We start from the raw sequence: 14,590 nt of genomic DNA, 5'->3' as shown, positions 1-14,590 counted from the left end.
TGAATTCTCACCTAGTGACAGCTAGTAAACTAGTTTGAAACTCTCAGTTACCCTATTTCGTATCTAACTATTGGGACCTTTGTTTGAATTACAGTGATTGAATGACCTTATTTGCTCTTTACTTCCTAAGAATCCCAAAATTATTTTCTTAAAACTATCTCCTGTTTTCAACTCCTATTCTTAGAACACCTAGGGTCTTGCCCCTCTAGTGTAAGCATTGCTTAGGAGTCCCTGAGGCTCCTCTGAACTTTAACACATTAGAGTTGACTTTCCAAAACTTGTTCACAAGGGGTTACTTTGAAGGTTTCCTTGTGTGAGCATTTCCCAAGGTCCCTGAGGCCCTTGGGAACTTTGACACACCAGGATACTATTGGATACAATATAAGGTTATGGCATTTTGGACTATTTGAAGGCCTGGTCGGCCAGGTTTATCTTTTGGGCCTATAATCAGGCTCCCTATAGTTGTAGAAAACCCACTTCTGTAATTCATTATTAGCATTGGTCTGTAATAATAACTCTTGTACAAACAAATATTAGGGATATTAGTAAAACGGGAGGGACTTTTATATATGTTTGTGGGAATCGGGTAGAAACCATGCTCGTAGGACCGTTATGATTGTCTACATGCATTAGAAACCGTGCTCATAGGACTGTTATGATTATTTGCATGAGTTAGAAGTCATGCTTACAGGATTGTTATGTGCATTAGAAAACATGTTTATAGGATCATTTACACTATTTGTTCCAATTTTCCATTCTGAAAAATTCTGCATTCTCATACTTGCATTAAAAATCCGGTTCTTAGATCATTTATCAATTGTGCCTTAATAATCAGATTCACAAACTTTCCTATGTGCATTAAATATCATGTTTCTAGAATTTTTATTGCACCTGCTTAAAAAACATGCCTATAGTTTAAACGCATAAAAATCAGTTAGCCATCATGCCTATAAGGAATAAGCATAAAAATCAATCTCAACACTTAGACATCATGCTCATAGAGATGAAATATGAAACTCGTTCTGTAACACCTGTGATCATTCTTCAGCACTAAGACATCATATAAGTTCAATAAATAAAAAATCTATCTGCCAATCACTGATTCAGAATTATGGTCTTTATTCACGTCTAGATGGCATGTTACTGTTGATCCACACCTAGGCAAGCCTATAGGTAATCAAGGTCTAATAAATTGTGAAACTATGCTTTGTTTACTTCTGACTACCCAGATTCAACAGGTTTTTTAAATCAGTGGGCAAACTGATTAGGCCTTTAATGCAACACTGCATATTCTCTACCTGTCATGCTCACCTAGATATCATGTTCTAGGACGCCTCTAAAATATCTGAAATCTATTGTTTGAGACGTGCACTTGCTTGCTCTATTTGTGGAGGTAAAATGTGAGCCTTTTAACTGTTCTATCCTTGGTCCAATCCTATGTGTTTTGTTTGTCGCCTAGAGTTTTTTCCTTTTAACTACTGTAGGAAAGTCTAGATCTACCTTAACAAGAAGTCCTAAATACCTTCGGGACTATATAAGTAAAGGGACGGGTAGTGCACACATAGGATACATCTTAAGATTGCTAGAACACTTTAGGCTATGGCCAAGGGGAGGGTAATTGGGTAGTAAAGGATATGATGACATGTGCGCTAATGCCACGTGTAACCCCTCTAGTTGAGGAAGGATTACCGGGTATTGTACATATGTGATCCTACAGGCTAACAAACCTAGGACTTCCCTCACCTTATTTACATATGTGTGATTAGACTGCCTATCTATTAAATTTCCTTTATTTGCATATGTGTGCTTAGACTGCCTATCTATTAAATGACTAATTCACATAATTGAGTTCGGTCGGGACCCACCATTGTGGACCGCGAGGAGTGCCTAACACCTTCCCCTAAAGGTTATTTCGAACCCTTACTCAAGTCTTTGGTAATGCAAACCAGTTTCACGAGTTATTTGCCCTAGGTGCCCTAACGCACCTTAAACCCGTTAGGTGGCGACTCTTCAAATTCAAATACCCAATTCCGAAAAGGTAATGAGTTGTTCCTGATGAATGTCAAAACCCGAACTCCGCGAGGAAAAAGGGGGCGCGACAAGATCCTCCAATATACTTATAACTCGAGGTTATACGTCAAATCAAGATGGAAATCATGTACCCAATAGTCCTTTATACGCATCAAGTGCACACTTCTCGTCACATTCAAACCATATGAACACATCTCGAAGTCACATCATACTCGTTACATAGCCATCCAACCACTCATAGAGCCACGAATTCCACAAATAGGGACACTACCGGACTTACAAGTCCAAAATCACATGCTCCCACAACTGAAATCCCAGAGCTCGAGCTACAGTCAAAACTCGGCCTCAAGTCCTCCAGACTAGCCCATCGTTAGTACACTAAAATCACATCTCACACCTCATCCTAGAATCACGAGTCGTTGATGCACAGCTAATACCGAGCGCTCATGTGCGTATATGAATGCGTGGAAGGAATTTAAAGAGTTACTCTTCAAGCTGAATCGATGTCGCATGATAAGGAAAGAAAAATGGGAAGTATATCCTAAATGCTCGGTAGCCTCTCTAAGATAGGTATGAACGTCATCATACCGATACACAAGAATCTACTAGATACTTACTTATGACTTGTAGAACCTATGAACCTAGAGCTCTGATACCAATCTGTCACGGCCCAAAATCTACTTGTCGTGATGGCACCTAACCCAACCCGCTAGGTAAGCCGACTAATATCTATCCAATTCCAATAATACTAATAAAACAATTAAACAAAAGGAATTTTCTGAATCTTATACATTTTCCAAGGACTGGTAGTACAAATCTTGAGATTCTAAAAAAGAATTTTACAAAGTTGATATGAAGTAAATACATCTTCTGTTTTAAAAGTACATAAACAGAGTTTTATATTCTAAAGATACCATGAACAAGAGGCAGCTACAACAGGGACGCAAGTTCATCTTCAAATCCAGCTCCCAACGAACACCGCAAAAATAACAACCAACATCTGCTCGCAAGGTGCAGAAGTGTAGTATGACTACAACTGACCCTATGTACTCAATAAATAACAAACCTAACCTTAGGTTGAAAGACGAGCTGGAACATGGTCAGGTCAAACACTAGTAGCCAACAACAATTCGTAACAATATAGAGCATATAAATAAGGAAGCAACTCAGAGATAAAATGCTCAGCCTTTTTCACAATTTTCCAAAGTAGTTCCACTTTTCAAGAATATCAGTGAAAATCCAAATCTTTTACCGAATTTGTCAAAAAATATGAGATTGTATGAAACTATAATTTTTCCAAAAATCCTTTCCATAATAAATAAGATGTTTCATTTACTTTCCATATAGCAAGTGTGAAATACAACTTTATGCCCATATATCAATGTGTGTTGGAAATTATGAATGACATGATACCGTACAGCATGAGGAAAAATTCATCTTTATGCATGTATGTCATGTGTCCATATCAATTCCATGTATCTTAGAGATGATCCCATGTACTCACACTCTCAGAGTACTCAATCTCACTGTCTCACACTTTCCATTCATCATGCTCAACCACTCAGTACTGTATATGACAAATCCGGCCCAAGGAAGATCCATCCCGGAATATATACATCACTGACCATCAGTCACTCAGTACAAAGGAAGGCCAATCCGGCCCATGGAGAATATACATCTCTAGGTATATAAATGCTCAACCACTTAGTAATGTATATGTCCCGTACGGCCTAGGAAAGATCTATCCCAGAATATATATACATCAACTGACCATCAGTCACCAGTACCGAGGAAGGCCAATCTAGCCCCATAGAGAAGATTCATCTCCAGGTATATAAATGCCTCAAACAAGATCTATGTCCAGGGAAGATCCATCCCTCAATATAATCAACTGCGCTCACTGGAGTGTGTATAGACTCCGGAAGGGATCCTACAGCCCAAGCGCTATCATAATCCAGATCCAAGCATAAATCAATATAACATGTTGCGGCATGCAGCCCGATCCTATAACTATCATCCATAATCCGGCTCTTAGACTCACTCAGTCATCAATATCTCCAGTCTTACTCACGAGATCACAATGTTATAAAACTAGCCTGACAACAATGATATGATGTATCAATAAACAACAACTAAGACCGAGATATGATTTGAATGAATGAATAGGACTGGGTACAAAATATCAATGAAATCAGAGAGATGACAGCAAAAAAAAACTATGAGTTTTAACAATATCAACATAAAGAATAAACATGAAATCTAGCATGATTGACAGCTTAGTTACTTTATCACATGGTAAAAACATAGATATTAACAAAATAGGGCCATTATACAGTGTCGTGGAAACAACAAAGTCATAGTTCACAGGGTGTACGGCCACAGCCCATCACCTAGCATGTGTGTCACCTCATCATCAATCACATAGCACGTAATTCGGGGTTTCATACCCTCAGCACTAAGTTTAGAAGAGTTACTTACCTCGAACAAGCAAATTCTTATATGGAGCAAGCCAAACGGTGCTCCAAAAATGCCATCACGCGTGTAGCGACCTTCGAACGGCTCAAAACTAGAAGAAATCAACTCAAATACATCAAATAAAGCCCAAGGAAACAATTCCAAATGATAAAGATCAAATCCTTAATCAAAAGCAAAAACCGGCAGAAAATCACATCCGGGACCGTGCCTCGGAACCCGACAAAATTCACAAAATCTGACAACCTATTCAATTACGAGTCCAACCATACTAGTTTCACTAAAATTCGACTCCAAATCGGTGTTAAAACTAAAAATTCATATTATAAAACTTTAGGCCAAAACCCCCAATTTCCTCTTTAAAATTCATCAATCAAAAGCTAAAATAGAAGATAGATTCACGAAACATAACCAAAACCGAGTAGAGAACACTTACCCCAATCGTTGTGATGCAATTTGCTCCAAAAATTGCTCCATTCCGAAGTTCATAGCTCAATATGTGATAAAAATGACCAACCCTTGAACTTATAATAGCCTGCCCAGCGATTCCGCATTTGCAGTTAAATTGTCACATCTGCGACCTCCACTTATGTAGATGAAATCTCACATCTATGAAGCCCAAGGATACCGGCCATTTCGCACCTGCGAATATCCTCCGCCTCTGTGTACGCGCAAGTGCGCCAACAAACTTTCGCTTCTACACCACTCGCCTCTTCTGCGGCTCCACTGTCGCTCCTGTAACCATCGCACCTACGCAAACCAGCTGTAGGTACGGTCACACCAGAACCAGCAGTAACAAGCCTTAGCCCAAATTTCCAAAATGCTCTGATTCATTCCGAAACACACCCGAGACCCTCGGGACCACTTCACAATATACCAACAATTCCCATAACATAACATGATCCTACTCGAAGCCTAAAAACACACATAACAACATCTAAATGATGAATCACACCTCAATTCAAATATCAATGAACTTGAAACTTCAAACACCCATAACCGATGTTGAAACTTATCAAATCACGTCCGATTGACCTCAAATTTTGCACACAAGCCAGATTTTACATTATGGACCTGCTCCAACTTCCGAAATCTAAATTCAACAACAATATCAAAAAGTCCACTCCAGTTCAAGCTTTCCAAGATTCCAACTTTCACCATTTCAAGCCAAATTCTACGACAGACCCCTAAATCACAATGCGGACGCGCTCCTAAGTCCAAAATACCCAACGGAGCTAACAAAACCATCCAAAATCCAATTCAAGGTCAAATGCTAAAAAGTCAAACTTGGCCAAACCTTTCAAATTTAAAGCTTCTAGTTGCGAATCATCCTTCCAAATAACCTAAAAATCAAAACCGGCGATTCATATAAGTTATAATACATCATGCATAGCTACTCATTCCCTCAAACAACCGAGCGAAGTAAAAATGCTCAAAATGACCGGTCGGATCGTTACAAATATCCATTACGATTAAATAGAAAATTATTGTAACGATCCGACCGGTCATTTTGAGAGTTATAGCCTCAATACCACGTTAACCGCTTCCCCCATATCTATTTTTGCTATTGTGACTTGCCAGGAGGTTTTATTTTGGTTTTTGGAGTGTTTTGGGACACTTAGTCCCTAAACGGAGGCTTAAGTGTTAGGATTTGGAACATTGTCGGAACTGTGTGAAGACTACCCTATAATGGAATTTCGTCAGCTATGTTAGCTCCGTTGGGAGAATTTGGGCTTAGGGGCATGTTCAGATTCTGTTTTGGAGGTTCGTAGCTTATTTAGGCTTGAAATAATGAAAGTTGAATTTCTGGAGATTTAGACAGGTAGTGAGGTTTTTGATATCAGGGTCGGAATCCGATTCTGAAAAATGGAGTAGGTCTGTAATGTTGAAATGAATTGTGTGCAAAATTTGAGTTCATTCGAACATGGTTTGATAGATTTCATCATCGGTTGTAGAAATTTTAAGTTTCAAGTTCTTTAAGTTTGAATTGGAGAGTGATTCGTGATTTTTGCATTTTTTGATGTGATTTGAAAGCTCGACTAAGTTTGTATGGTATTTTAGGACTTGTTCGTATGTTTGGTTGAGGTCCCGGGGTCCTCAGGTGGTTTACGGACTAGTTTTTGGACTTGAAAGATAGCAGATTTCTGGTGTTTTTGTTGCATACATTCTTTTATTGCTATTGTGAGAGAGGCCTCACAATCGCGTAGAGCATCTGGAAAAGGTAGTTGAGTTGATCGCATTTACGATGTGGTTCCCACATTCGCAAAGATATGGGACCTTAAGCCTATGCGTTCGCAATAGGGTCCTCACGTTCGCGTAGAGGAACGGGCATATGGAGCTTCAGGTACTAAGACTACGCGTTCGCAAACGGGGTCCCACGTTCGCGTAGGGGCAACAAGTGAAAGGTACGCGTTCGCGAGTAGTCCCTCGTGTTCGCATAGGAGGAAAAATTGTTCAGTGGAATTTTGTTATATGCGAACATGAGAGAGTGGTCGTGTTCGCTAAAAAGAATTTATGGGCAAGCCGATTGGGGTTTTGATCGAGATTTTGTTATCGGATTTGAGTAAATTTGGTATGGTTAGACTCGTGAATTAATAGGTGTTCATATTTTGTGACTTTTACCCGATTTCAAGACGTGGGCCGAGGGAGGCTTTTTGAGCAATTTTCCAATTTTTTGCTTAAGCTTTGATTTCAATAGCTAGATTAGTTTCTTAAGTTATATTTATGTTATGTAATTGGTTTTGGCTAGATTTGGGCCATTCGGAGTCGTAAGTAGATTTCCTAAATTTGTGGGGAAAACTCCCCTTAGGATTTGGTACTGTTTGATAGATGAGCGTTGTGTACGTGAGGTAACGAGTATGTACACGGGCTAATTATCGTAAAACCCTAATTTTTGTTAAGTAATAACCTATTTTCCTTCTTATTTGAGTTATATCAGCATGTGTAATATCCTGTTAGCTTAGAATAGCATGTCTACTTACGTTAATTGTTATCTAAACTCTGTGTAGCATGTTTAGTGAATTTCCTATTTTTCCTTGACTCGAACTTAGTCTGAACTGTATGCTTCTTGTTGTAACTGTTATTTCAGTTGGTTGAGCTCCATATTTACTTTGGGACTACGGAACGATATTTTGGGAGATCCCCCTATACTGCATATTTACTTTGGGACTATAGAACGGTATTCCAGCAGATCCCCTTATTCTGCATATTTACTTTAGGACTACGGAACAGTATTTCGGGAGATCCCCCTGCACATTTACGTTTGGGACTATGAGATGGTATCTCGGGAGATCGCCTGTTGTTATCTCGGTGTACTAAGTTGTTTTCTTTCTATTATTTCGTACATGTTAAATTTTTGTTTTCATTTCACTGCGATATTCCATTCTACATTATTTTTATTATATATATATATATATATATATATATATATATATATTAGTAGGGCCCTGATCTGACCTCGTCACTACTCGACCGAGGTTAGACATGGCACTTACTGGGTACCATTATGGTGTGCTCACGCCCATTCCTACATATGTTTTTCGTGTGCAGATCCAGGTACCTCCTACTAGCCACGTTTTTAGTTGCACAGTTGCTGCCATTCTGGAGACTTCAAGGTACATCTGCCGCATCCGCAGACCTCGGAGTCCCCTTCTACCCTTTTGATGTTGTTCCCTTTTTTATTTATTCTAGTACTTATGTATAGAACAGTTAGAAACTCGTAGAAGCTTGTGACTTATGGTGTTCCGGGTCTTGGGAGTGTTATCTATATTGCGAGAGTTTAGTATTGTATATGCCGAGTGGCATCTCTTTTGCTTATTTAAATATACCTGCTAATGTTAGTTGTCGATTTTCATGTTTTTCACTTCATTTCTGCAAAGTGTTAGGCTTACTTAGTCATAGAGACTAGGTGTCATCACGACAATTCACAGAGGGATAATTTGGGTTGTGACAAGTTAGTATCATAGATCTAGGTTCATAGGTGTCGTGAGTCACAAGACGGTTTATTAGAGTCTCGCGGATTGGTACAGAGACATATGTAGTTATCTTCGGAGGCTATGGAACTGTTAGGAAAAATTTCACTTATTTGGATTCCTTGTCGTGCGAAATTGTTGACTTCGAAATTCTAAACTTCTGTCTTCTATTCTCTCACAGATGGTAAGGACACATGTAGCCGGAGATGACCAGGCACACGCGCCCCCTACTAGAGCCGCCAGAGGCCGGGGCCGGGGTAGAGGCCGAGGATGCCCACGTGGTGTAGCTAGAGCATCGAGCGAGATGCTATAGAGGAACCACCAGTAGCACCAGTTGGAGTAAAAGCACCTAAGATGACTACTACTACACCAGCTCTTCAGGAGACCCTTGCACAGTTCCTGAGCATGTTCGGCACTCTAGCTCAGGAAGGGTTGATTCCCCTTGCCCCAGCTATATCTCAGGCTGGGGGAGAAGCACAGACTCCCGTTGCCCGCACCCAAGGGCAGCGGGTTCAGGTTGATCAGATTCTAGAGGTTATATCGGTGCCACCTGTAGCCCCAATTCAGCCTGAGGGTAGGGCAATAGTTTTAGAGGAGTAGTGTATGCTTGAGAGGTATAAGAAGTATGACCCTCCTACATTCAGTGGTCTAGCATTAGAGGACGCTCAAGGATTTCTAGAGGAGTTCCACTGTATCCTCCGAACTATGAGCATAGCAGAGTCGAGTGGGGTTTCTTTCATAGCATTTCAGCTTAGATGAGGAGCCTATCAATGGTGGCATGCTTATGAGTTGGACAATCTGGCTGAGGCAGCTTCACTTACATGGACTCAGTTCTCGGACATGTTATTGAGATATTATGTCCCTCAGAGCCTTAGGGACGCATGGCACGTGGAGTTTGAGCAGTTGCACCAAGATGCTGTGAGTGTTTCAGAGTATGCAGTTCATTTCAGTGACTTGGATAGACATTCACCGACCTTGGTTTCTATGGTTGGAGAGAGGATCCATCGGTTTATTGAGGGACTCCATCCCACCATCAGGACTAGAATGGCCCGGGAGTTAGGGATGGATATCTCGTATTAGTAGGTTATTAGTATTGCTAGGAGAGTAGAGGGCATGCTTGCTTGGAATAGGGAGGAGAGAGAGGCCAAGAGGTCTCGAGAGTCTGGCCATTATTCGGGTGCCCGTGGCCCAGCTGCAGTTCGTCATCGTAGGGGTTATGTGAGTCACCATGTTCATTCAACTGTTCCAGCCGCCAGTGGTGTCCCAACCCCTTCTATGCCTCATAAGCCTTATTATGCACCTCTAGTATCTAGTGTGCCTTCGGCCTAGGCCAGCCACAGTAGTCACGCCCTCCCAGAGCTTGTTTTGAGTGTGGTGACGCTCGCCATATGGTGAGGGATTGCCCTAGACATAGGAGGGGTGAACCTCCACAGACTTCTCAGCCAGAACGTGCTCCACGGGGTCCCCAGGCTATGATTACAACACCAACTGCCACTCCACCTGCTCAACCAGCTTGAGGTGGAGGTCGGGGAGGTAGAGGTCACCCTAGAGGGGGAGGTCAGGCCAAATATTATGCCCTTCCAGCTCGTACAGAGGCAGTTGCTTCCGACTCTGTCATTATAGGTATTGTTCCGGTCTGTCATAGAGATGCATCGGTTCTATTCGATCCAGACTCCACTTATTCCTATGTGCCATCTTATTTTGCCCCGCATTTGGGCGTATCTCGGGATTCTTTGAGTTCCCCCTTTTATGTGTCTACTCCTGTGGGAGATTCTATTATTGTGGACCGCGGGTACCGGACGTGTTTGATTGTTATTAGTGGTTTTAAGACCAGAACCGATTTATTATTACTCAGCATGGTAGACTTTAATGTTATTTTAGGCATTGACTGGTTATCACCCCATTATGTTATTCTTAATTGTCACAGTGTGACCTCCCATTATGTTGTCTGTGCATTTTCTTGTGCGGCTGCACTTCCCAAGTTCCACAGCCGAAATCCCAAATTGTGCGGTTGCACATTCATGGTGGTTGCACTGACCAGGCTATAGTACATTGACCATGACTTTATGTATAAATGTCCAAATGATGAATGGTTTAACTTTCTGAAAAGTAGATTCAAAGAGAAACAATTTTCATTTTTCAATTATCTCTAAATTCCTTATATATTAAAAGATATAAGCTTCCGAAGTCAGACTATTGAACCTGCGGATTCCTTCTTTCTGCAGCCGTAAGAGGATTTCTGCGGTCCGCACTTTTCCTCTACGGTCCTCACCTGAGGCTTTGCCTCAGCACTCCAAAATGTGTCCCCGCACTCCCAAAAGTTCTAGTGCAATATCAGAGTGCCAAAATGCTCGGACTCACTCAAAACTCACCCCGAAACACACCCGAGCCACTCGGGACCTCAACCAAACAAACCATCAAGTCCCAAAACATCATACAAACATAGTCGAACCCTCAAATCACCTCAAACAACACCAAAAACATGAATCGCATATGGATTCAAGCCTAATGAATTTTGAATTTCCAAATTTCCACAACTGACGTCTAAACCTACAAATCACGCCCGATTGATCCCGCATTTTGAACACAAGTCAAAAATGACACCATGGACCTACTCCAACTTTCGTAATTAGAATCCGACCCCGATATAAAAAATTCCACTCCTGATCCAACTTTCCAAAAATTCAACTTTCGCCATTTCAAGCCTAATTCAACTACAGACCTCCAAATCAAAATCCGGACACGTGTCACGACCCTAAACCCGAACCCAGTCGTGATAGCACCTCTCGTTAGACAAGGCCAACCAACTATTCCCAATTCGATGTTAAACAGTTAAACAGTATGAAAAAAATAGTCTAAAACATGGTTTAGTAATACTGAGCAGCAAATAATATCATAAAAGTGCGGAAGAACACCCATACACAGCCCTAACCGGGGTGTCACTAGTCACGAGCATCTAACAACACTGAATACCCAAAATTAACTACAGAGTTTAGTACTGAACTAAGGACATAAAGGAAAAGACATAGGGAGGAGCTCCGAGCTGCGAATGCCAACAGCTTCCTAAAGACTCTTTGAATCCGCCTGAAGCTGGCAATGATCAGCACTCGAGAGTAGGACCAGCTACGCCTGAATCTGCATACAGGGTGCAGGAAGTAAAGTGAGTACTCCAACTCAGTGAGTAACAAATGTAAATAATGACTTAAAGTAAGAAAACACGTAAGGCACAAGGCATTGTATAATAAAGCAGTAAAACCATTTAAAACAGTAAATTAGTGAAAAGTTAAGTAAAATTCTTTTTCAACAAGTAAACAGGGAATTGACAGGATGTTAAGGTAAAGTAAACAAATAGAAGTTCGCCCCTCGAGCACAGTATCAACAAATCCGCCCCTCGGGCAACATCTCAGAACAATACCAGCCCATCGGGCTCAATCTCACATCACAATGGGTACCCGCGCTCTTTGGGGGTGTGAAGACTACTAGAGGGGGGCCTTACGGCCCAAGAGCAATAACAAGCCATCTCGTGGCATCATAACTAGGCCATCGGCCTCATATCAATCAAGCCACTACATATCTCAGGCCCTCGGCCTTACTCGGTCAAAAATCCTCACAAGCCACTTGAACAATAGTAAAATAATGTTTCTCAGCCCAACAACATTTAAAAATATCATTTAAGTATTAAAACTGAATAAACATGGCTGAGTATGAAAAACAGTGTAAAATAACATGACTGAGTTCAAGTATAAAGTCAAAACAGTGAGGAAATTTTAATAAATATCCCCGAAGGGTTCAAGTAGTTGGTACGAAGCCCAATATGGCATTCAACCCAAATAATGATGATAGCAAATAGATTTCAGTCAAATACGAGGTAAAATCATCAATCGGGACGAACCAAGTCACAATCCCCAATAATGCACGACCCCACACTCATCATCGAGCGTGTGTCTCACCTCAATATAGCACTACGATGTGCAATCCGGGGTTTCAAACCCTCAAAACATCATTTACAATCATTACTCACCTCGAACTGGCTAAATCTCTAGCTCGTGATGCCTTTGCCCCTCGAATTGGCCTCCACTCGCGTCGAATCTATCCAAAATCAAAACGAGGATGTCAAAATAGGCTAAAGGAACGAAGCCCAAGCGAAAACAATCAATAAATAGCACAAATCCCAAAATTACAAAAACCCGACCCACGTCTAATTCAGAAATTTTTACATCAATAGATTCCTTATCTCCCCACGAGTTCATACATATCAAAAGTTCTGAAATCCAACCCCAAATGGTCCATCAAATCCTCAATCAAAGGTCTCCAATTCTAAGCCCTAGTTTCCCCAATTTTAAATCCTTAATTTCCATGATTTCTAGCTCCAATCCATGAAATAATAGCATAGGAACGAGTTTTAGGTCCAAATTCCTTACCTCAATGAAGTTCCCTTGAAATCCCTCTCTCAAATCGTCCAAAAAGCTCCCAAGCCGAAGTCAAAAATGGTGAAATTAGCTAAAATTCGCGAAGGCCACAATTTATACCTTCTGCCCAGGCCTTTTTGCATCTGCGGTCCCATACCCGCATCTGTGGTACCGCATTTACAGTTATTTCTCCGCTTATGCGAAAATCATTTATCCAGCCAAAAAACGCATCTGCGATCACACTTCCGCATCTGTGATGTAGCAGATGCGGTCCACCTAACCGCTTCTGCAGTCTATTCCCGCCTGGACCTTTTTCGCTTTTGCGATAGCTCTGCCGCACGTGCAGGGTCATACCTGCGGCCCCCAATCCGCAAGTGCGAAAATACTAGAAGCAACAATTCAGCAGCTGCAACAACAATTCAAACTTCCCATTAACCATCTGAAATCACCCCCAGGCCCCCGGGAGCTCAACCAAAAGCACAAACATATCTCAATACCTTATTCAAACTTGTTCCAATCATCAAATCACCTCAAACAACATCAAATCACCCAAAACACATCGGATTCAAGCAAAACTTTCTAAAATCTTCCAAATTCCGCTTTTGATCAAAAACCCAACCAAACCACTTCTGAATGACCTGAATATTTGCACACATATCCCAAATGACCCAACAAAACTACTACAATCCTCAAAATTCCATTCCGACCCCTATATCAAAATCTCGCCTATCAACCGAAAATCGCCAAAATATCAACTTCGCCAATTCAAGCCTAAATCAACTTCGAACCTCCAAAACCCATTCCGATCATACTCATAAGTCCCAAATTACCTCCCGAATCTAACTGAACCACCGGAACACATATCCGAGCTCTCTAACACGTAAGTCAATATCCGGTTGACTTTCCCAACTTAAACTTCCTTAAAAGAGACTAAGTGTCTCAAACCTTACCAAAATTATTCCGGATTCGATCCGACCAACCCAATACCACATAACACGGTTAAACAAAGAATAAAGAAGCAGAAATGGGGGAAACGGAGCGGTAACTCATGAGACGACTGGCCGGGTCATCACATCCTCCCCAACTTAAACAAACGTTCGTCCTCAAACGAGTCAATAAACATACCTGAAGCCTCAAACAGGTGAGGATATCTGCTCCGCATCTCCTGCTCGGTCCCCAGGTAGCCTCATTCACGGTTCGACCTCTCCACTGCACTTTCACAGAAGCTATATCCTTTTACCTCAACTTCCAAACTTGACGACCCAAAATAGCTACTGGCTCCACATCATAAGTCAAATCATCATCCAACTGAACCGTGCTAAAATCCAGAACATGAGACGGATCCCCAATATACTTCCGGAGCATAGAAACATGAAATACTGGATGCACACTCGACATGTTGGGCAGCAAAGCAAGCTCATAATCCACCTCCCCAATCATCCGAAACACCTAAAAAGGTCCAATGAACCGCGAACTCAATTTCCCTTTCTTCCCAAATCTCATAACACCCTTCATGGGAGAAACCTTCAACAGAACCTTCTCACCGACCATGTAGGACACATCTCGAACCTTCCTGTCAGCATAACTCTTTTTCCTCGACTGCGCTATACGAAGCCTCTCCTGAATCACCTTCACCTTCTCCAAATCATCCTGTACCAAATCAGTCCTCAATAACCTAGCCTCACCGGGCTCGAACCAACCAACTGG

General features: G+C 41.5%; 1 long non-coding RNA gene across 1 annotated transcript; it reads right to left on the bottom strand.

The window, feature by feature from the left end:
- Window positions 1-11,553: 11,553 nt before the first annotated feature.
- LOC138886857 (uncharacterized) lies at window positions 11,554-14,091 on the bottom strand. The gene is made up of 3 exons (XR_011405783.1): window positions 14,009-14,091; window positions 12,496-12,563; window positions 11,554-11,609 (listed from the first exon to the last, which is right to left on the bottom strand). It is a non-coding gene; the product is annotated as an uncharacterized lncRNA (long non-coding RNA).
- Between the last annotated feature and the right edge of the window lie 499 nt (window positions 14,092-14,590).

Source organism: Nicotiana sylvestris, chromosome 3 (genome assembly GCF_000393655.2).
Source record: "Nicotiana sylvestris chromosome 3, ASM39365v2, whole genome shotgun sequence".
Classification (NCBI taxonomy): domain Eukaryota; kingdom Viridiplantae; phylum Streptophyta; class Magnoliopsida; order Solanales; family Solanaceae; genus Nicotiana; species Nicotiana sylvestris.
The sequence above is the reverse complement of the archived record's forward strand: the minus strand, read 5'-3'. Positions and strand labels throughout refer to the sequence as shown.